This window comes from Helianthus annuus, chromosome 4 (assembly GCF_002127325.2).
Source record: "Helianthus annuus cultivar XRQ/B chromosome 4, HanXRQr2.0-SUNRISE, whole genome shotgun sequence".
Lineage (NCBI taxonomy): Eukaryota > Viridiplantae > Streptophyta > Magnoliopsida > Asterales > Asteraceae > Helianthus > Helianthus annuus.
Genome location: NC_035436.2, coordinates 159,111,766 through 159,134,613, shown reverse-complemented (window position 1 = coordinate 159,134,613; position 22,848 = coordinate 159,111,766). Strand labels below are relative to the sequence as shown.

General features: G+C 35.0%; 2 long non-coding RNA genes across 3 annotated transcripts; one reads left to right on the top strand and one right to left on the bottom strand.

Moving 5' to 3' along the window:
• Positions 1-285: 285 nt before the first annotated feature.
• LOC118491104 lies at positions 286-1,611 on the bottom strand. Its single transcript, XR_004890375.1, has 3 exons — positions 1,477-1,611; positions 867-923; positions 286-357 (listed from the first exon to the last, which is right to left on the bottom strand). It is a non-coding gene; the product is annotated as an uncharacterized LOC118491104 (long non-coding RNA).
• Positions 1,612-14,130: 12,519 nt separating this feature from the next.
• Positions 14,131-18,513, top strand: LOC110934959. Of its 2 annotated transcripts, XR_002588751.2 has the most exons (5): positions 14,131-14,505; positions 15,023-15,089; positions 16,208-17,289; positions 17,717-17,774; positions 18,438-18,513. It is a non-coding gene; the product is annotated as an uncharacterized LOC110934959 (long non-coding RNA). The 2 variants fall into 2 exon arrangements; XR_004890374.1 differs by lacking the exons at positions 17,717-17,774; positions 18,438-18,513 and adding an exon at positions 17,377-17,471.
• The last annotated feature ends 4,335 nt before the right edge of the window (positions 18,514-22,848 follow it).

Sequence of the window (22,848 nt, the reverse complement as noted above, 5' to 3'; positions counted from 1 at the left end):
CCTATCTCGCAATTTTTGCCACATCTCCTTTCTTTGAACACCTGGGATACCACTAATCCTTCTCCTATCACTCCTGTGACGCCTACTTTTTCACATTCAAAAATACAAATAATGACATACTATTCTTAACAAAAATTGGGCATGACCCGTTCGTACTATAAGCAATTCCCCGTTTTTAACAATCATCATTCAATACTAATTCTACGACATGTTTCAAAGACATAAAAGTTGTAACCATACAAGATTCCATCACAAGTGTTTTGACCCTATCTACCAAAAGTCAACCTTAACCAGAAGCGCATAAAGGGCGATGTAGTGTGTTCGGTCCGAGCTCGCATCATCAAGAGTGGGATTTACCTATCATACATAACGCAAACATTCATTAGCAAAAATTCTCAAAACAAATTTCAAGTCTTCCATATACTTATTCTTATTCGACCCATTAGTGAAATTTAACATTCATTTCTCTTTTAACCAACATTCTTATTATAATCATTCTTCCCATTATAGCATAAATTCCTTTATGCTCTTTCACCCTTACCCTTCGAAACATTCAACATGTAAGCTTTTCGACTCATCCGTGCATGATCAATACATACCATACACTTTCTACACATTTTTGCCATTTTGACCCGTTTTCTACTAGTTCTTACCTAAACATTTCAGCATCATACTTTCCAACATTTCGACCCACTTGAAGCGGGTTAAAACACATCCATTATCTTCGCATTTCTTATCCATTTCCAATTCTCAACTTAACACAATTTTACCATGAACAATAATAATAATTCTATACTAGGACTCAAATATCAAGATTTACATTCATAAATCTACATATAGAGAGAATGAAGTTCATATGAACTTACCGTGGTCTTGCGTTGCTTGTGACTTCAAATGACTCGTGCCTTCTTCTTTCTTCGTGCCTATATGTCATAACTTTACACTTTTAGCTTTCGTATGCTTTGCATCACATATGCATTTTACTTATTCTTCATGGCGTTAAACGACTAAGCATACATTCATTTTCATTTCATAACATCATTTTATCAAGAATTCATGTCAAAACACAACTAAATCATTCTAAGGCATTTCATTGAACACATGGCGTGCATAGTAACTACAAAGCATAAAGTACAAGTACTTAAAGCATATTTTTCCATAATTCATCCATTGATTAACATAAGCATTCCCAACTTCACAATTTGCCACCCTAAGCATATACATATTGTTCTAAATCATCTATTCATCAAAATGTCATCAACATTAGACTAATTAGCATGTAGAGCTTCACAATTTCTAATTATTCATTGGCATATAAGTGGGTTTTACCCCAATTTATCATCATATTCAAAATTAAGCATTTCTTAACATCTACACATTTATAGCAACCAACATTCATGCTAAATTTTACATTACATTCACGAATTCCACAAACCCACTAAATCAAACATCACTAAATCGCAAATTTCGACTTACTTGATGTTGGAGATACTTAGGTGATCAACATTCCTAGTTCATGCATTCGATTAACCTTCAATTCCCCTCTTAATTTGATGGATTTTATGATGTAAGGGTTTTGAGGGGAAAGTTTCCCCTGGTCTCTCTTCCCGATCGCACACCCCACTTTCCAAACACTAAACATTTATTTGTTAAATGTTTTATTTACACATTTATCACTTTCATCCCCTCATTCTTTTATAACATGCCATTTTCCCCATTTCTACATACTAACCTAGTTAACCTTCTTGCATACATAAGATTTTATATTTACTAAAATTTATAAAACTTTAATAATGGTAAAGATCTATATTTACCATTTCTTTTCGTCAAAATATTGCGATTATAACATTATAATATGACATACGAAATTTGGGGTGTTACAACTCCTGATCACACTTGTCATGATTTGGGAGCTCCAAGCTTAGTATAAATAAGTGATCTTCATGAACTTTTCATCACACCTTCACGTCTTCACTTCAAATCTGCTTTGGAGCTACTTCTAATCTATAGAAGCCTCCTCTTCCAAGTCCTAAGTACCTCTTCCATTTCTAGTAAGTATTCTTTTGAGTCAATTTCAGTTTATTAGTTAGATATTAACCAAAAATCAAGCAGTTTGACTTTTATTTTGACTTTCGGAGTTGACCTTTTCGGTCAAGTCAAAGTTCAAATTAAATCTTCCTACGTGATCGTTATAATGAAGGTATTAAGCCTCTGCGATTATACCCTTTGACCATCACGTTAATGAGGTGAAATGACGAGTCAAACATGTATTAAATAAAAGTCAAAAACACAATTTATGCATTTTACGACAATTGGACTTTTAGGTATTATAAACACAAGTCTTGACATCATAACAGTTCATATAACATTATAAGACTTATTTTAACATGTCAAACTCGTCATAATCATGCCTATGATTAATAAACTTTGAATACAACTTCACTACAATACTCTGTTTTAGACAGCTAGCAAAGGTAAACACTTTTAGCCTATTTTGCTTTAAAAACTTAGCCACTTGGAATGGGTAATATATAAATGAGCAAATGCTTTCATAAATATAAGAATCCGGTTTAATCCGAACTGCTTGATTAACATTAAATACTTAAGGGTTAATGGTACTGTGTCCGGGCGTCTTGACTCATTAAATTATAATGGACATATAAAATATGCGCAGGGTGTAGACATACACCTAACAGACGCAAATATTAAAGATGGTGTGTACATTTACCAAGTACCGACATATGATTTCTAGTCCCCGGCTGTATTGAGAAGCATGTAAATCCGGTGACAAGAAACCTATCCTAAGAAATACTAAATGATTACCTACTGGTTTTCATAATACATATCAAATGAAATTTAGGAAAGATTTTCAAAAAGAGTCAGTTAATAGAATTTACTAGTAAAAATTGACGTATTTTCAAAAGATTGACCATAGGTAACAAACCTTGATAGTAGGCTGGATACGGTTTGACCAGAAAGCTTTGGAATTTGCGACTCCACGGCTAAAGACCTATGACGTCCAAAGTCTATTTTATTTCAATCCTACCTTGTCGGATATTTTGTACCAAACAAGTTGCTATAAAATTTATTTAATATATTCAATCTTTTATATTTAATATTTTATCACTCTATCTTCCACTGCCAATTGTGAAACTGTAATCAATCGTTACACATAAACTCACCGTCCGGGCCCACCAAAAACCGAGGTGTGATAGGTTGGTATCAGAGCTACAATTTGAGTGAATTAAACACTAGCCTTTTGTGTTTAAACTCAAATATCACATTCAAAGTTTCCTTAGGAAAACTCCGAGTCTAGGTCTTCAAAGACTAGGCTAGTACTCCTATATATAGTTATTGATTTCATATTTGACAGGAAAGATGTTGCCAAGACAAAGAGGACAAGGAAAGGGAACTATGCGAGGACGAGGACCTATACGCCCACAACAGTCACACTCACAAGATTCACATTCTTAACATTCCCACTCCCAACATTCACACTCACAACACTCGCACTCACACCCACAATCGAACGGATCTTTCCATGCTTCTAATTACCTAAACTCCCCACATCCTAGTCAATATCAACAAGATTATGACTCCGACCCAGAGATGCCACCCTCGGGAACCAATCAACACCCGATCGAGTTATCTAGCGATACCGCTTCTTATTCTAGTTCCCCATATCAAGGTCTAGATGATTGGAACCAATACTTTGGACAGGTCAACTTCTACAACACCCCAGAACACCAATCACCTACTTACGTGCAACCCGAAGTTTCCCTTCACAAGACGATGCTCAGGTGCTACCTCATCAACTAGTGGAGCAACAACAACGAAGAAAATCCCACACCGGCTCAAGAATGTCGGTATACATTGGAGAAAGATTTGGCTCTCTCCCACCCCTTCCTCCATCCACAAGTAGCTATGCACCAATACCGGAGGACCCACAAATGGGTGGACCCTCCCACCCGGCTCCTGACACAGACATTACACCTATGGGTTATGATAATCCAATCCCCGCATATCCAATTCCATCTGGATATGACAACCCTTATACCTCAGCCGCGATGGACTATGCCCACTCGGAACCCCCTTATGACCCCTACATGTAGGCGGTCATTCAGAACACTTTATATCCACCTCATTTTCCTCCCACCTATCCAAACCCTAGGTATCCAAATCCTGGATATCAGTACCCAGTTGTTCCGTCACCACAACCTCCTCAACCACCAACCACACTAGAAGCAATTAACCAGGCATTGGAAAGAACCGAACAGATTCAATGCCAAGTGCAACGGAGTGAAAGAAGAACCAACAAAATGTTCCAAAAGTTAATAAAGCTGGTGAAGGGCAAAAAGGACGAATGAAGACTTTTGTTTAAAATTTTGTATTTGTATTTTAATTTCCAAAAGTCCAATTCTGGACATCATATTGTACTCTTTTTTGGTTTAATGAAAATTATGATTTTTGAATCAATAGAAAAAGTGTGGAGTTGTTATCATTCATTAGAATAAGATCACAATTTAAATTGATCCACCTTTAAATCTATAAATCTTCTTGATAGCCTGTAGCTCAAACAATCATGACAAGCTAAATACTGGCAAAAACGGTGATGGTGGTGGTATTTCACCCAACTATAAAGGTGGAGGAGATAATCTCGAAACCTTGATTGTTGTTGAAGTCAGCAAGGCTATGGCTGAATTTATGGCCAATTACAAAGGGCCCGAGCCATCGAGACAAATTTCTATCTCTACCCCTCGCTCAACACCCCACAAAACCCATAGTTCTAAGTACTCCTCCACTAGGAGTAAGACTAGTGGGGCAAAACATATCGCTAGGAAAGAGCTTCGAAATTCTAAAGAAGGGTGTTCCTATAAGTACTCTGTCTTATGTAAAACTCATGATTTCATGGGGGAGAGAGACGCGATCAATGCATTGAAGTGGCTCGACAAAATGGAGACAATCATTGGCATCAGCGGCTACCCAATCTTTTAAGGAAGATGCCCTGACTTGGTGGAAAGCATTGGTTCAATCCATGGGAAAGGTCGCCTTGTATAATATGGGTTGGCCAAAATTTGCAGAGCTGATCAGAGAAACCTACTGCCTACCTCATGAGGTGGAAAATGTTGAGTCAAAATTTTTAAAGCTGATAATGAAGGACCTAGACTGTAGAAAATATACGCCAAATTATAATTCTCTATCTAGGTTAGTACCCTATTTGATAACCCAGAATCTAAGCGTATCGCAAGATACATAGGAGGGTTAGCTCCTGAAATCAAAGGGATGGTAAAATCTTCAAAACCCACAACCGTTAGGTCTGTTGTGGATCTGGGCCAATCCCTAACCGAAGAAGATATTCGAATAAGAGCGGCCAAGGCTGAGGTTGATAATAAGAGAAAGTGGTATGATTCCCACTTTTGATATTCCAAAAAGAATAAGACTGATTCAAGAAAGAATCAGCCAAGGCTGAATCGCGATAAACCCAAATGCAAGACATACGGGAAAAGACATTTCGGAAAATGCCGCTTTGAGCCACAAAAGAGTTGTGGCATGTGTAAGAGACCCGACCATAAGACTCACGAGTTCAAGGATATAAAGAATGCCTTATGTTATGAATGTGGTGAGAATGACCACATTAGAATCGGTTGCCCGAAGAATACAACTGACGGAAAAGCTAAGGCTGGCGATGTTAGAAAGCTAATGTTAGAGCCTTCCAACTAACCGCAAAGAAGGCGGTCAACGATGCAAACATCATTACGGGTACATTTCTCGTTAATGATCTTTTTGCTAGAGTTTCATTTGATTCCGGAGCTGATAGAAGTTTCGTAGATCATAAGTTTTGTAAATTACTAAACCTGCCCTTAAGAAGCCTAGGACTAACATATGAGGTAGAAATGGCTGATGTAAACATATAAATAGCCTTTAAAATCTTAGAGGGATGCGTTATATCCATTAAGAAACAATCCATCTCTATTAGTCTCTTACCCAAGACTCTTGCAGAATTCGATATAATTCTAGGTATGGACTGGTTATCCTGTAACTAGGTCTGTATTGCCTGCGATAAGAAACTACTGAAAATCAAATCCCCATCTGGTGAAATATTCACCATCGGTGGAGATCGCCACTATGGATTGCCTGAAAAAGCTTCCATGCTTGAGACATTCATGTACTTGCATAGATGATGTGTCATTTACATGGCACAAGTAACCATAGACGCTCCAAAGCCAAAAGTAGAAGATATACCAAGACCTCATACCTTTTTGATGTTCGATATGCTAATTCTTTCATATAATATATGTTATTTCTATTAAAAACTAAGACTAGGTACTTGTTTACGTAAAGAAAAACCAAGGAACAAAAAATAGAAACATGTTCTAACATACCCAAGAATATTATATAGAAATGGGGATGGATGTACTATGAAAATACTCTTTAAGTATGTAAGTATACATAAGTATTTTACTTTTAAAAAAGTGAGTATTACTAACAGTTTGACACAAATTATCACTAATAGTTATTATCCGTTAGTAGTTTCGAATGGCTCCAATAAAAAAACCAATACAAATTTACTAAGTAGAGCAGATAATCATACGTGTAATCACTCAGTGATTACCGATGAATAGCCTTAACAAATAAGAGGCTTTCACAGATCAAAGTGCTCGAGGCTAGGAGAAAAGCCGCATGTTCATCTTTGGGACTGGTCACAATCCCTACTATGCCGTTACAGGTGATGTTGGTAGTTCCTACCTGTGAGATCTCCTGTTTTCGTCCTTCTCCAGAGGTATGCAATTATTTTTATATAATGTAATGGGGAAATTACATATATCCCCCTATAAACTTAATAAATTACATATTTACCCATCCTAAAAGTCAGAAATATCAAATATACCCATTTCATTAAAAATAGATTATAAAATAACTATTTTACCCCTTTTTACTAAACCACAAAAATTACATATTTATTTGTTTCATTAACAAACTACTAATAACTTCTCTAATGCTTACGAAATGCTGTCATGTAAGAAGAACCATAGACGATGAAGAGTGATCTAGTGACTTTTGGGATACAACGAACCAAGCCCAACACGACGTTCCGAAAAATGAGGTTGTGGTTAGGTTGTGGTTAGCTTGTGGTTTGTGTCTCATCCAAATGAGGTTAATATTCTTCTGAACTCGATGAATAGCTACGTCGATCCTTTAAAACAATCAACACACCGTGAAGCTCGTTACAAGGAGGAGAATAGGGGGTTCTCCTTGTAACCACCCTCCGGCGTGGGAATAAGAACTTGCTTTGAGGATAAAAGTGCGTGTATTTAAGTGAGAGGAAGAGAGCGATTATTAAATCTGGAGGTGAAGTTCTCTATTTATAGCCGAGGTGATTTGTGAAGGATATGAGCCGATGGGCCTTGGGCCTAAGGTCGACAACAAGGAATATTCATTCGGCCTCTTCTGTCACGACCGTTAGTGATTCCAGGCGAGAGGGTGGTTGCGCATGTTGAATGGATCCACGTGTCCTGACTATTGTCCTTGTTGCCTGGTCTGCATCAGCAGTTAAGCAGAGATCATGGAGAAGTGGTCGGCGCAAGTTGATTGGTGCCACGTATGTGTCCTTGTGTACTTCTTATCCCCTACACGATTGTTCATCGTGCAACATGATCCGATATAGTCTGTTGAGCACCTATTGGCCCACTGCTCTGCCACTCGTACCTTCTGTACTTGTCCGATGTTACCCTGTGCTTCTTGCCCCCGCGCGACTTTGTTACATCCAGTGCAGTCGGCGCAAGATCATGGAAGTCAGGTCTTTTGTCAAAGGAACTAAGTGTCAGAATTGATTTTATCTTGGTCCTGACCTCGCGCGCGACTTCGAACACACCCTTGTAGTCGGCGCAAGGTCGGGAAAGTCATCATTTTCGCTTACTTTGGGTATGGTCCCGTGCGCGACCTAAGGCTAACTTATGTGGCCGACGCAGGATTTGGGACATACCCCTTCAAGGCTTGTATTTTTTGGGCCCATTTTTTATTTTTATTTTGTTTACTTGTTTATTTATATTAGAGTAAATTTCACTTTTTGTCCTTTATGTATTATCTGAATTTTGAAACGTGCCATTTAAAAGTTTTAATTTCATTTTATGTCCAAAAAACACATGTTTTATATCACTTTAAGTCCTTTACACCAAATTGAGTTAAATTACTCAGTTAGGTTTATTTAAGGCAATGGTATTATTGGTATTTCACATTTTTACTCTCCCCTTTATATCCCCTCTTTATAAGATCTGCATCTTCTTCCTCAAGAAAAATTAGGGTTCAAGTTCTGCATTTCTTCCTTATACTTTAACTTGGTCATAACATCCGTCCACTGGCTCATCATCTTTTAAAGCATCACAAAATAGAATATACAGAATCATAAACCTACCAAAAAAAGCTGACAATGATTTAAAGGTTTCCCCTTTCATATGATAATAGAAAATGCATAAAAAAGAAACCTCATACCAAAATTAGGGCAAAATCACGCATTCAAAATTGCAATTCTACATAACAAATCAAATTACCATCACTATCTTCTTCTTCTGATAACGGAAAATCCAGCCACGTTTCCATATGATGCGCTACATTCGTCGCAAACACCAACACTTCATCCGTCACACCAACACATTCCAAATACTTCACATCTTGATCTCCATCTCCATCCCCAAATCTCAACAAATATGAACCGTCAATTGGAGATATCGGATCCGATACATCATCATCAGCATCTCCGATGCCGGAATTTCCGTGATTCCGATCCGATTCAGTGGCTATGGTGGGAGTACGGTGGCGTAGTGGTGGCGGAGGCAGTGGTGGTGGAGGGGCGAGGAAGGAGGCGACGCCCCAGATTTGGCGGGAGAGGGATTCGGTAAACTCAGAAAAGTCTTCTTGAACTCCTGATGTTAGGGTTTGAGAGTTTGATTGTTGATTGTTTTGGTTGAATTGAAAATGTCTTCTTGAAGTCAGAAAGGTCTTCTGAACTCCTGATTGTTTTAGACAAAAAAAAAATAGGTTTCAAGTTCTGCATTTCTTCCTCTTATAGAAATACCAATAATATCCCTGCCTTAAATAAACCTAACTGAGTAATTTAATTAATTTTGGTGTAAAGGACTTAAAGTGATATAAAACATGTGTTTTTTGGACATAAAATGAAATTAAAACTCTTTTTTTTTGAACGGCCGACAAAAATATATTATTCATTGTAGCAAGATGCTACCACCAAATGTACATACACGTTACATCACCAAAACTATAACAATTACATTAAGGATCTAGGCACCAAACCGAAACCTACTCCAATCTTCCCATGTTAACGACAGTTCTTTCGAGCGATTCTTGACCCAAAGGTACGCCATAGATTTAATCTCGTCTAACATCTTCATAGCATTCGGAACACTCTGTCTAAAAACGACATCGTTTCTCATTTTCCATATACTCCATATTGTGACCAAAACAATCGCGTGTATTGCTTTCTTTTTCTTCCATGAACCCGAGCTAACTTCATGAAGTGTCAACAGGTCAGTTATTCCAAAAGCAATAATGGGCGGTAAGTTACACCAAGTTGCAATATTCAGCCAAGCCGTTTGTGCATGATGACAAGACACGAAAATGTGATCACACGTCTCTACATACTCGCTACACAAAACACATAATTGATCCAGAACCGGTATATTCCTTAATGCCAACGCGTTTTTTGTCGGCATCCTTAATGCCAACTCGAAATTAAAACTCTTAAAAGAGCACTTTCAAAATTAAGATAATACTGTGAAATTTACTCTTTATATTATTAGCTTTATATTTTTACTAAAACACACTCACATAAATTTGAAATACTTTTCTAGCTAACTTCGTAAACTAATAAAATTTTAGTTTATCGTTGCCGTTTTCAATTATAGAGATTAATGAGAACGATTCTTAGTGTTTGTAACTTTTTTATAATAAAAAAAATCTTTGTTTGAATATCATGTTGGGTTCAAAAAAATACCTACCCTTTCACTCACCAACTCTACCGGTCAAATCTTTTAGCAGTTGCATTATATGATCATCAAATTCTATTGCAGAATCTTCACCATGTGATTCGTATGTGTTCCTAACTTCTAACTACCATATCATATCTTAAAGCATTTTTGGTTTTTCTATTTCGGCCCCAACTCGCAACCAATAATCTTGTTCCATGATTGATTCGAATTATTACATGGATAAGCACCTCTTCGCTTAAAGGTTCGAATCTGGTGATAGTTTATATTTTTTTTTGAAACACTAAACCGTCAACATTTGGTTGATTGGACCATTAAAAGTAGGGATGGCAATGGGTCGGGTTTGGGTAATCCCAAACCCAAACCGGATTAGATATGCTTGTCCCAAACCAGTCCTATAACCCGTCGGGTTTCTAGCGGGTAAATACCCATCGGATATCGGGTATACCCGCGGATTTCGGGTAACCCATTAATTTTAAAAAGTTTACCCGTTAGGTATACCCGACCCAAAACCAATCGGGTAACTACTAATTAGTTACATTTAGTATTATCACTAAAGAAATATATCAAATAACTATAATGTATACAGGATAAAATACCTATGTGTATAGAAAAAAGGATGTATTATATATTTACATATTTAAAAATATAAAAGAAATTATATCGGGTATACAATCGGGTAAAAAGGTTTACTTTATCGATTAATTGGGTCGGGTAAACGGATATATCACCAAATCCCAAACCCAAACCCGCGAAAAAAATAAAAACTAGTCCCAAACCCGTCCCAAACCCGATTAACTGACCCCAAACCCGTCCCAAATGTGTCTGGTTTCGGGTTTACCCATCGGGTTCGATTGCCATCCCTAATTAAAAGTGTTACAAGCTACAATCCGTATTCAGATAATTTTCAAAACATGAAAATAACAACCCCTAGCTATGCTAATAATAACTATATTAGACACAATTTAAAAAGAGAACTTTCTTTTATACTGTTAATATATTAATGAAATATTAATCATTAGGGAACAAAAGCTAAGATTATTCATAATTGCTAGGGCTGAAATCGAATCGAACGTTTAGTGAACAGTTCATAAACCGTTTGGCGGAAAGTTCGTTTATGTTCATTCGTTTAATAAATGAACAAACACGAGCATAAAATTTTGTTCGATAAGTTAAACAAACGAACACGAACAGAGGCTGTGTTCGTTCGTTTATGTTCCTGAACGTTCGGTAAGGTGTTGTTAATATTTATGTTAATCGCACTACATGTAAATATTTGTGTCAAAAGTTTACTAAAAACACATTTTCACTTGGTAAAAAACTCAAATTTCACTTATTTTCAACAGTAAAGTCTGATGGTACATCTAAACTAATTTTATTAGGTCATTTATTAACTCAATTTTCACTTTTTTCAACATTAAGTTTGATGGTACATCTAAACTAATTTAATTAGGTCATATACTAACTAAGTTTTTAATTTCTAGTTTTAAGTTTGTTATTTATAATAGATGGCCGGATTGAGAAGTATGACTGGAGAATCATTAGCTATATGTATGTGATAGTCAAAGGTTTAAGGGTGACGTTGATCTCACTTTCACAATAACTGATCATCGATGTAGTTTGAGTACCAACGCAAAGATGATGTTTTTGAAAAGGACATTTACATAAACTTTTATTATAGGAATTCCTTGTTCTTTAAAAGAATAGTTGGAAAAACTTATATCTTGACCTAATTCATAGGTTTAGATCAAATACAAACTCTCCTAAAAATAAAAAGTCATATAAAGGGTATCAAACGGACTCCAATTTACCTAATTCAAGCGGCATTGGAACCGTCTTATCAAACCTTATGATATGAGATTTTAGGTTTTCACTTTTAGATTTATAGGTTGTAGATTTTAGAATTTTTGTTTATTATCATTGTGTTTTTTATATATTTGCGTCATTGTGCCTTTTGCGACCCATTGTGTCTTATTTCCTCGAAATTGCGTTATATTTTTTTGGCATTGTGTTATATTTTGCTCGACATTGTGTCAACTTGTGCGATCCATATTGTTTCTTTGTACACTTCTTATTTTTAGGAGTTTTTGTTAACCAAAGGATGGCAATTGATCTCCATCTGTTATAGAAAAATCTCCTATCCGTGCATGATTGTGGAAGTTACGGCAACAAAATTTTGTACTCCCGTAAATTTAACCATACCGCGATTTGTATTAGTGGTGTATTTTCTATATCGAAAAGAGTGAGCTTTAGAAAAGATGATAACTAAGAAACAAGATGACGAGATTATGGGATATGCTAAAAAATGGAGAAAGTGGGGAATGAGGTTTATATTGGTGAAATTGGGTAAGAGTTTATTAGTATTTGATCTTCAAAAGGTTATGCACAAACTGATCATGTTATGGTGGCCGGGTTTTGGATAGCTTAGTGTTAGTTTTTATGATTTTTATAATTTGCCTCGTTGCAAAGGAGGGGAAGTCTTCACGAAACCTATTTTTTGTTTACTGATGACCATCACTTTAGTGATATACTAAATTTTAACCAAAAATTATCCTTCATAAAGTTCCTAAAAGTGGAGAAACTGAGTGTATCCACCCTTGTGTTTCTGTCTCACATATATGTGATGAGAAGCAAATAAACAATAATCTTTAATCAAAATTTTTGAAAAAAAAAACTGACATATAAACTAGAATTAAAGAGTATAGTAAATCACTAAACTAGAAAAGTGTAATTTGTGTCCCTGTAATTTGATTGGAGGATCATTGTTCACTCATCAAACTTAATTTTTGTTGTCTGAGTCCTTGTGGTTTATAAACTTGTTTCTTTGCATCACTCTCATCATCTCCCTGTTAACTTACAATTACAAATGAGACGAAATTACATTTTTACCCACAGGGACGCAAATTGCAATTTACTTAACATATCCATCCCACCCACCATCACCATCGTCATAACCTGCCACCAGCCCCACAACCAGCTCCTGTTATCACCACCCCCGTCGACCCTACATATCTAAAGCTATCAGCCGGCAGAACGTCCATTTCTCCTACTCGAAATGGGCTGATGGAAAACCTCAAAAACCTGGTAATTTCCTCTTTTTTCTAGATCTTGGATTTACTTCTGAGGTGGTTATGCGTAGGTTAGGATTTCGATTGGTAGCAACAAGTGGTGGATTAGGTGATGTAGTGGAGCGGTGGCGGATCCAGGATTTTTTCCAAGTGAATCACTTTTTTAAATGTTCCAATTCCATATGTCCGATCATAGAAAAAATCGGGTCAGTTCGACTGTTCGGGTCAGGTAAGGTTCATCACATAATAAAAATCTGATTTACTAGATTATCTTGAATTGAGGCAGAGTTAGTTGCACAAAGAAAAACCATACTTTATGCGATTTTCGAAAACTATTTATTTATCAATTTTCATCGTTACAAAGTATCTAAAATATTGATCTAGATTCAGTAATTTGTTATCATACAGATATAATATTTATCTATATAATATAACAAATGAGATGCATTTGAGACACGTGGCGTGTTATGGTGGAGCCTCAAGCTTATTTTGGGATGGAATGAATTTGAGGCCATATGGAGGAGGGATCCGAATTGTATTCGGGTTGGATTTATTATTTGGTTCACCCGAATTCACTTAGGGGCTGTTTGTTTACCTCTTAATGAAGCTCTTAATGGTTCAGACCTTTTACTGGTTAGCACTTAATGGTTCAGACTGTTTGTTTCAAGAGCAGATGTCTGAATGGTTCAGACATTTGCCTCTGAATGGTTAAGACCTCTAATCTGAATTGGTCAGACATTTGCCTCTGAACGGTTAGGCATTATACATGCTCTTAATGGTTCAGACCTCTTACTGGTTCAACACTTAATGGTTCAGACCTCTTACTGGTTCAGCACTTAACCATTCAGATGTTGCCAAACAGCCTCTTAATCGGATATACTATAAATTAAAACACATCAATTATTGATATCATAATCTCATTCCATATCATATCTACACAACATCTCTTCTCTCTCTCTCTCACCCAACTTCTTCTTCTACTTCTTGACACTTCAATTAGAGATTCTCAGGTAAATGCAATATATTGACACTTCAATTACATTTTTTGATGATTTGTGTAACACCCCGAAATTACAAATTCTTATATTTAAAAATTTAATGTTGGTAATAAACAAAATAAACTAACTAGGAATAAATAACCTAGTTAGTTACAAGTTTTGTAGAAATAAAGAACATGGTTAGGACAACCTTTAAATAACTTGGGTAAAGTTGAGGGACTAAACATGGGCAAATGGAATGAAGTTTCAATTAAATAAAATTAAATAAACAAAAACACACACATACGTGTGTGTGTTCCTGCGATTTCAACCAGAGCCAAAAAGGGCTCTCAAGCTCAAGCCCTAATCTTGCTAAATTGATCAAATTGAGAGACCAAAACGAATCAAAATTGATACCCGAGCATAAATTAGTGATCATCTCAGTAAAGTGACCATAAGGTATGTCAAAATTTACAATTTGGTTTCCTCTCATATTCTTGGTGAATTGTGAAATTTAAATTTGAACTTAATTAGTTGATGTTTGGATAAAATTAGGGATGAAAACATGTCTAGGAGTAAACCCTAGACAATAACTTGCTGAATTGATGCTCAAAATTTATGAAATTCATGGTCACCCATCTAAGTATTAAGTGGGTTTTTGTTAAGTGATAAAGAACACTAGAAATGTGATCATAAAATTGGTGTAAATGGTTTACATGAAGTAAATCTATTATTATTATTATGCATGTTAGAAATAATGAACTTGCAAAGATTGTTTGATTTTGGCTAAATAGTTAAGTCATGAACTTGAAAATAGATTTTGTAAAACGATGCCCTTTAGGTGTTTGTTGAAACGCCTAAGAGAAGGCTAAAATGTTATAATTCGAATAAAAAATGCATATTTGATTGATACGGCAAAATTATGCATTATGCGTTATGAATAGAGTTCTAAACGATAGTTGGTTGAACTCTATAGGTAAAGGGATCGAATCCTCAAGCAGACAAGCCGGAACGGATACGCGCTTGAAAGGAACGCTCTAAAGGTACGTAACTATTAGTTTCGTCGCATTACACAAAAACGTTTAGTCATAGCTTGTTAATATTATCGTAGTGTGATAAGAGCGTTTGATGTGTCGTTGAAGTGACGAAGTTCGCTCGATAGATCAAACGGGTCAAATTGAAGGACTAGGGTATGTATGGTAAGCCATAGAAGTGACGAAGTTCACTTGGCAAACAAAACTGATTAAAACAATTGGTTAAAGCATGATTGAAATAAGCAATACGGGTTTAAAAGAACGGTTAGAACCGTTCGGTATATCATAGTAAATGGGTCAAAATAATGGCTGTAATAAGCTTGGTTTGTCTAAGAAGTGAAGGTCCTCACTCGACAACCAAACGGGTCAAAACTGTGTTTTAAAACGATGATGTATGTGGTGACTCGAAGGTCACATAATGTGTTAGCAAAAGACTACGTAAGCCATGTAAATGGATGCGCTAAGCTTGATTTAAGAAATCCTTGAAGTTGGGACAAAAGTAAAAAAATTGACTAGTAGAATTTATGTAAAGCAGCATGCTTGAAACATTGAAAACAAGCATTATTCGATTGCGTATGTAAAACCATGGAATGGAAGTGATACGCCAAAGTTGACAAACCCGGGGAATTGGGTAATTAAGTTTGGAAACCAATAAGAAAGAATGATGTAAAATATGACATGTAACAAAATGGGTCAAATAAATAAAAGAGGATTTATAGGCTAACAGCTTATAGTCCGAATTTTGATGCAAATAAATATGATAAATGGATGCGTATTTTTATTACAAACACGTAGGAAAAAGAATCACCTAAAACGGACTTATAGATAAAAAGTTATGACCATTTGAAGTTGGTATTCAAAAAAAATTGGAGCTGGGCGGATATGCAGGTCCAGAAAGTGAACCTGCTGGAAAAGTGTCTCCCCTGCGGCACGCGACGGGGGAACATCAATCTGGCGCGACACGCGGGGCCGCTCGCGGCATGCGAAAGACTTAAGGGAATCTCTCGCGTGGTGCGAGAGATCAAAGTTATAAATTTTTGTTTTGTTTTCGTTTGTTCGATATTGGAACTTGATTATATTCATTTATATGTTGTCAAAACTAATTTCTAAGTTGGTTTTGATGTTAGGTGAAGTAGGTGATATTCCGGATGGCGATCAAGCAAATAACAAGAACCGAACACATTACTTTTGAAGCTTCCGCAAGAATATATTTTGTTTTAGATGAAAATGGAACATGTAACTCTTGATGCCACATTATGTATGTTTTAAACTAGTAAGGATGTAAATCCTAGGTACTTTAATCATGTAGGAACTTTAAACTTAGCGGAAATTTTTTGTTAATCCGTATTTTTCTTAAATTAAAGGTTATTTAGTAGTAAATTCATGATAAATTGAGACGGGTCTTACAATTTGTGTTTAGTATTATTAATAACTTATTATTATTATTATTATTATTATTATATAATGCATTTTTTTTAATTGTATTAACAGATTTTCTGCAATATGAATAAAAAGAAGATGAATCCCAGTTTTTTTTTTTTAAATTTATCGATGATCAAAATTGTTCTACTTGGTATGTTACATTACTCTTTTTTATATTAAATTTTATTAAGCTTGCTTATCTATAATATATTAAAAAGGAGAAGTGATGTACAAGATGGTAATTTTGCCACACGTATCAATTTTAAAGCAATATGTACAAGGTGCCTAAAGCCATTTAAGTTGCAAGTTCTCCAAAATTTTAAGACACCTTAGGGGTAAATTAGGGTTTTCACCCATTGAATTGAATGGGATTCGATGCTGACCTGCAAATGAAGCGTCTCTTTGGGGGATTTCAGTATATAGATGATTGAATGAATGTTTCAGTTTTAGATCGGTTGAATTCCTTCAATCCTACTTTAATTCATCTTCTGGTTCCTCTTACCGAATGAATCTACCGGTGATGGTGGCGAAGGGTTTTTTTAAACCCCTAATCGACTTCCAAAATTGTGAGTAATCAAGGAATACCTTCAGAGATATCGAATGGATTTGTAACTGATGGAGAGAAATTGATAGAGAAAGGGACTGAAATTAGGGAACTGCCGACGGTAGCGATCAGAATTCACGAATCAATCAATCTTCTTCAACACTCCTATTTCGACATTAGAACATCCAAAACTTAATCGTGCTCCTTCTACAACATTCATCGACTCTCACTCAGGATTTGAAGGTCAGGTTAATTTGCTGAATTAATTAGTTTCTTAGTCAAACTCATATGTCTTCTTTGCTAAATTTGTGATTAATCCGCAAACCCTAGGTTAACGGTCACCATGAATTCGTCTGGATTTTCTAATCAAATCGTGATTAATTCACAAACCCTAGGTTATCTGTTGATTTATCTGAATGAATGTTAATTAATTCGCGAGCTACGACTCTCACTGTAAGTATTTTGATCAATTGAATTGGTTTTGAGATTCAAATTTAAGTGTAGTTTATGCAGAGTTTTGTTAACAGGTTGTTGTGACATGTAAGGTGACTCTTCTCTGAGAAATTTACAAGTTTTTCTGATGGATTTATTATGTATGAAAGAGTAAATGTGTGTGTATTCATAGGAACATGGCAATCTGAGTCTTTTTCTTTGTCTAATAACTTCGCAGGAAACAAGAAGAGCAAGGAAGATGACAAGCCCATATCTGATATGTTTGTTTACTGATTGTGAGTTTTTGTTACTTTATTTGGATTGACATTTAATGTATTTACCATGTGAGTCAATATCCGATGTTTACTGATTGTGAGTTTCTGATACTTTATATGCATTGAGCGACTTGTTTAAATGCTTTTTTTATTCGCTTTTTTACAAAGGAAATCGGTTTGTTTGGTTTTATACAGTTCATATAAGCTAATGTTTTTTGGGTATACATCTGGTTGTAACCCTATGCATTGAAGCCGACTCCAACCTGAAACTGGTTTTAACAAAATTACCCGAAATGTGCACCTCTACCCTCACCCATTAATGTCACCAGTCCTTCAGCAAAAAGGTTGCTAAAGATTCAAAAAGAAAATGTTTTTAATGTAGCAGAACCGGTCGGGTCGATAATGATTGTTTATCGGTCAGTTTTAGTGTTAAAAAGTGTCAACACGCCAAACGGGTCAGCGAGTTTGTGACTTCAGCTATATTGATCTTGTGTTTTGAGTTTTGAAATCTATTAGGTTTAGTTTCCTTGATTGTATTTTGTTTGTTTGTTTTAATGTCAGAGCGAAAAATCAGTTACAAGGTTTTGAATGATAGAGAAAGCGTGAAAGATCTAAAGCATGAAGTGGATAGTTTTTGCTCAGTTACTGTCATGATGATTTAGGTTATCCTGTCTTTATTAACAGGCTGTGTCAGGAAAAGCGTTGCAGGACTCTAATATTCGCGAGATGGTATCTGGTGCACGCTCGTTTGCAACCAAACACTCCTTTTCTACTAATAAAGGTATGAGTCAGGCTACTAAGTTTCTTTTTTATCTTATGGGAAACGTTGCATAAATACTTATGAGAAGCTTCGAGAACAGGAAAAAAAACAAAAAGAAGTTTAAAGACACGGCTGAAGAAGAAGGTTGAAGAGTCTCCGCCTTGGGTTCAGATTTCACTCACTTTTGTAGAGCTTCCTGAAAAGATTATCATTCTCAGGAGATTGTTTCTGTTTACGTTTATGGCGTTTTGGAGTGTGATGAACTCTGCCAAGGGTGGTCTCGCATTCCAGGTTTGATGTTTTTTTTTCTTGTACTTTTTGAAGCATTTGTGGGCTGTTTGGATATTCACTTTGGTGTAGTGATTATGTGATATTAGACAATTAGATGCATAATTAATTAATAAACATAGTGTAGAAGATAGCGTTTGGAGCTGCAGATAGCCAGATGCAATATAAACAATTTTTCTTTAAGTTAGGTGTAAAATATAAATCAACTTATAATGTAATACCAATTTTAGCAACCAACCTCTATAAATGTAAATGGCTGATGTGACTTGTTCACACCATACCAGCCACCATATATACAAAAAATGCTTCTATGAAAAGAACAGTATTATTTTTTTGGGTAAAGAAGAACAGTATTAATTTTTAATTACAAGGGATCAGCTCATCTATATTAAACGGGTTAAAACTGAAATCTTTTTTATTTGACCCGTTTGAGATAAAACAATTTCCTTTTTTAAACCCGTTTGAGATAAAATACTAACCGGATCATACTAAAAGCTTAAAACTGCAGTTTCTTTTTATTTGACCCGTTTGAGATAAAACAATTTCCTTTTTTAAACCCGTTTGAGATAAAACACTAACCGGATCAACTCATTCATACTAAACGGGTTAAAACAGCAATTTCTTTTTATATGACCCGTTTGAGATAAAATAATTTCCTTTATTGTGCTTGGTAGTGTAACAACCTATGAAAACAAAACATGATGCTCAGAGACTGATGAACTTGATTATGCTAATGAAGGTAACTATATACTACTTAACTAATTATGCTTGTTTTTTTATTTATTTTCCACTTAACCCTCAGCTGCACTTGTGCGAAAATTTTCTTGAATTGCTTCATGTGACAGGAAGATTGGTATCTTTTAGTTACACAAAATATAAAGTAAACCGGATGATGGAGGCTAAAGACGTACAGGACTAACGTAATATGGTCTTCCCAATGTTTTTTATGTTTAAAGCTCGCGAAATCTTTTTTTTTTATAGTTGCAAGAATTTTGTTGAAGTTATGTAACTTAGCTATATAATCAAATATAATCAAAGTATATTTACCGGTATATGTTTTTCTTCTAAATACTTGCACATAGTTAAGTGGTTAACATCCTTTAGCATGAAATCCTTTAAGTGATGGTATATATTGTTTTAAGAGATTTCTATCCATAAGCATCATATTTGATTAAAGATGCATATTTCCCGAAAAGGAAACCCACTTTTAACCACTCACTTGAAACCTCAGGTTTATAGATCCATATCGTGGGTAAAATACGTAAAACCCGTCGCGTAATGTGCGGCCAACAAACATAAATACCCGCGGCAACGCACGGGCATTCCCACTAGTTCTTATAATATGTATAATCTGATTATTTAGTATGTTCTTTCACAGACAACAACAAGTGATTTTGCGGCCGACCTGTGAGGAGATAATGTGTCTTACGGTGAGTTAATCCGAATTCCTTAAATAATTGTTAACTATATGTAAATAAATAGATTTTCTAACAAATGAGATGTTTTAGGTTTTAGATTTTCAATTAATTTTTGTTTTCAATGTTCTTATGTTATGTTTAGATAAATTCAAAAAAAATTGAAATTTTATAAAATGGAATTTCTTATTTTTACATGTTTAATGATTTGTACTAAGTAGATGTTAATAATTTTTTTTTGTCTTTTTTTGCTATATTTATTGCATTGTCAAAATAATTACCATATTGAGTTATTTATATTTTTGAAATTTGAAATATGTTTATTTATGGCCGATTTCTAAATCAATTTCCATCATTTTTAATGTGTAATCATCATTTATTAACTTCCTAATTTAAAAACCTTATAACTTAAACTTATTTTATTTATTTATTGTCAAACTAGGCTATCACCCGGGAACATCCCAGGTTAGGAGAATTTAGTTTTCGATAATAAAAGGTACACAAACAACATATTGAAAGCAGTTAGTATCTTTTTTCCCTTCTGACAATAATTTATTTGTTTCGTTTCATCAGTATCCTAAGTTTGTTTACCTGTGTATTCATAGTTTTCGTGTAAAGCTATTACCTTTTAATTATTATTGAGATCTGAGTTAAAAGTTGTTACGTAACCCATAGAAAATGTTATATTGTTTGTTTTTTTTTAATTATGTTATATTATTTTTTTAGTTGAATTTTTATGATGTTCAACATCGCAAAAGGCGATCGTGTGTGGTTGATGATGGAAGTACTTAATATTTTAATAAATATGTTATATCTCTACTTGAGCTAAGACTCATCAAATTATTGACAAGAGGTAAAGAACAAATTATTAGGAATAGAGAATAAACGTAACCCCATAGATCTTTCTAACTGATTCAAGAAACATGACAGGGCGTACTTTGAACAAATCAATGAACAAAAACATTAGGATTCCTTCTCAATCAAGAAAAAAATGCACAATTTATTCTTATTAAAGTAAAACAGCTTATATTCATCAATCAAACTCTATGCACATGCACCCACAAGTTTGCTCAAAAATCAATCCAATCCAAACCTCAAAATTTCAATTTTCAATTTGATTTGTACATCACCAGAATTGATATTTGCACCAAAAGTTACAATTCATTAAACACCCCATACGACATCTCTAAGCATCTTTATTGGTATATGAATCAATCTTAGTGTTAGATGATATAAAACATCAAACAATTTCAAACTCAACCCGGAAACTTGGAAAAATAAGCCTTCTGAGCTGGATTGCTGATCCCACACTTCAAATCCACACTATCAGTAATCTATCGCGTCACTTTATTACGTTGTTCACCTCCAACAGGTGTTTTATCAAAATTCACAATGACGTTCTTATTGGTGAAGAAACCAATAATGTGGACGGAAATGTTGAACTTTCTACTTCTCATTTGAAAGGTACCTTTGGAGAGTCGTTCGTCAATTGATCATCTTGTATCGTTTTCAGCCTTGCTTTTTTTTTTCTAAACTGAGACAACTAAAGTATATATATCACAATTAAAACAAATGAAAAGATATTTGTTAGTACCAAAGATTAAAAAAAATTAAATAAAATAAATTGGCAGAATCGTGCAAATCGGAGAACAATGTTTACCTGGAATCTAAAAAGTTGTACCATAACATATCTTGGATAACCGAGAAAACCTATCTTTAATACATATTTTTAAATATAATATTAAAAAGTAAGAATATTGAATAAAGGCGTAGAACGATGTTTCAATTAAAGTTAACAAATTAAGGTTTAATCATCGAAAGATTGTTAAATACCTATGTGTGTAAAATAAATATAACAAATTAAGGTTTAATCATCGAAAGATTGCTAAATACGTGAAGCAGGAAGCTAGATTAACATATTAATCACCTGTAAGATCCTCCATATTTGACGGCTTCATGTCGACGATATTAAAACATTGGTCACTAACCTCAAGATTCCATAAGTTTATCCTAAGGTCATCCGCAGAAATAAACGTTTCCCCGTCACTATAAAAAGTTCACCTAAGTCATATCAGTAATTAAGTGGCACAAAATGAAGTGATATAAACAAAGGTTCCAAGTGAATTGTTTTACCTATTTATAGAAATACAGTTGATATTATAATCATGAGCGTGTGCATACATCTTCCAGCATCTTGCAATATTGTGAAGCAGGAAGACGTACGTATAACCTAAAGTTGCTCTACTAATGAGCCCAAGGAGTAGAGACCCTGAAAAAGCATGCTAGGAACCTGTGTCACACCCTCAAAATACCACTTAGGGAGTGTCCCTGGTAGGCTTGTGACGTACCAATAACGAGCCACCAATTACATTGAACCCATACAAGTTATAAATAAAATCCCCATTATTAATAAAAATATACTCAACAAGTTAAAATGAAAATCAATAAGTTAAGCGGAAGCAAATAGTAAACCAAGTTAAATTGTTTCATAACCAAAGTATGGTCTCATGAAATCAATCACATAATCCTTCCAGTCGACCCATGACCACTCCAGCTACTCCAGATAGCAAATTCCCCAAATCCAAGATACCTAACGACCTGCGAGCATGTAACAAGTGTATCAGACAAAGCT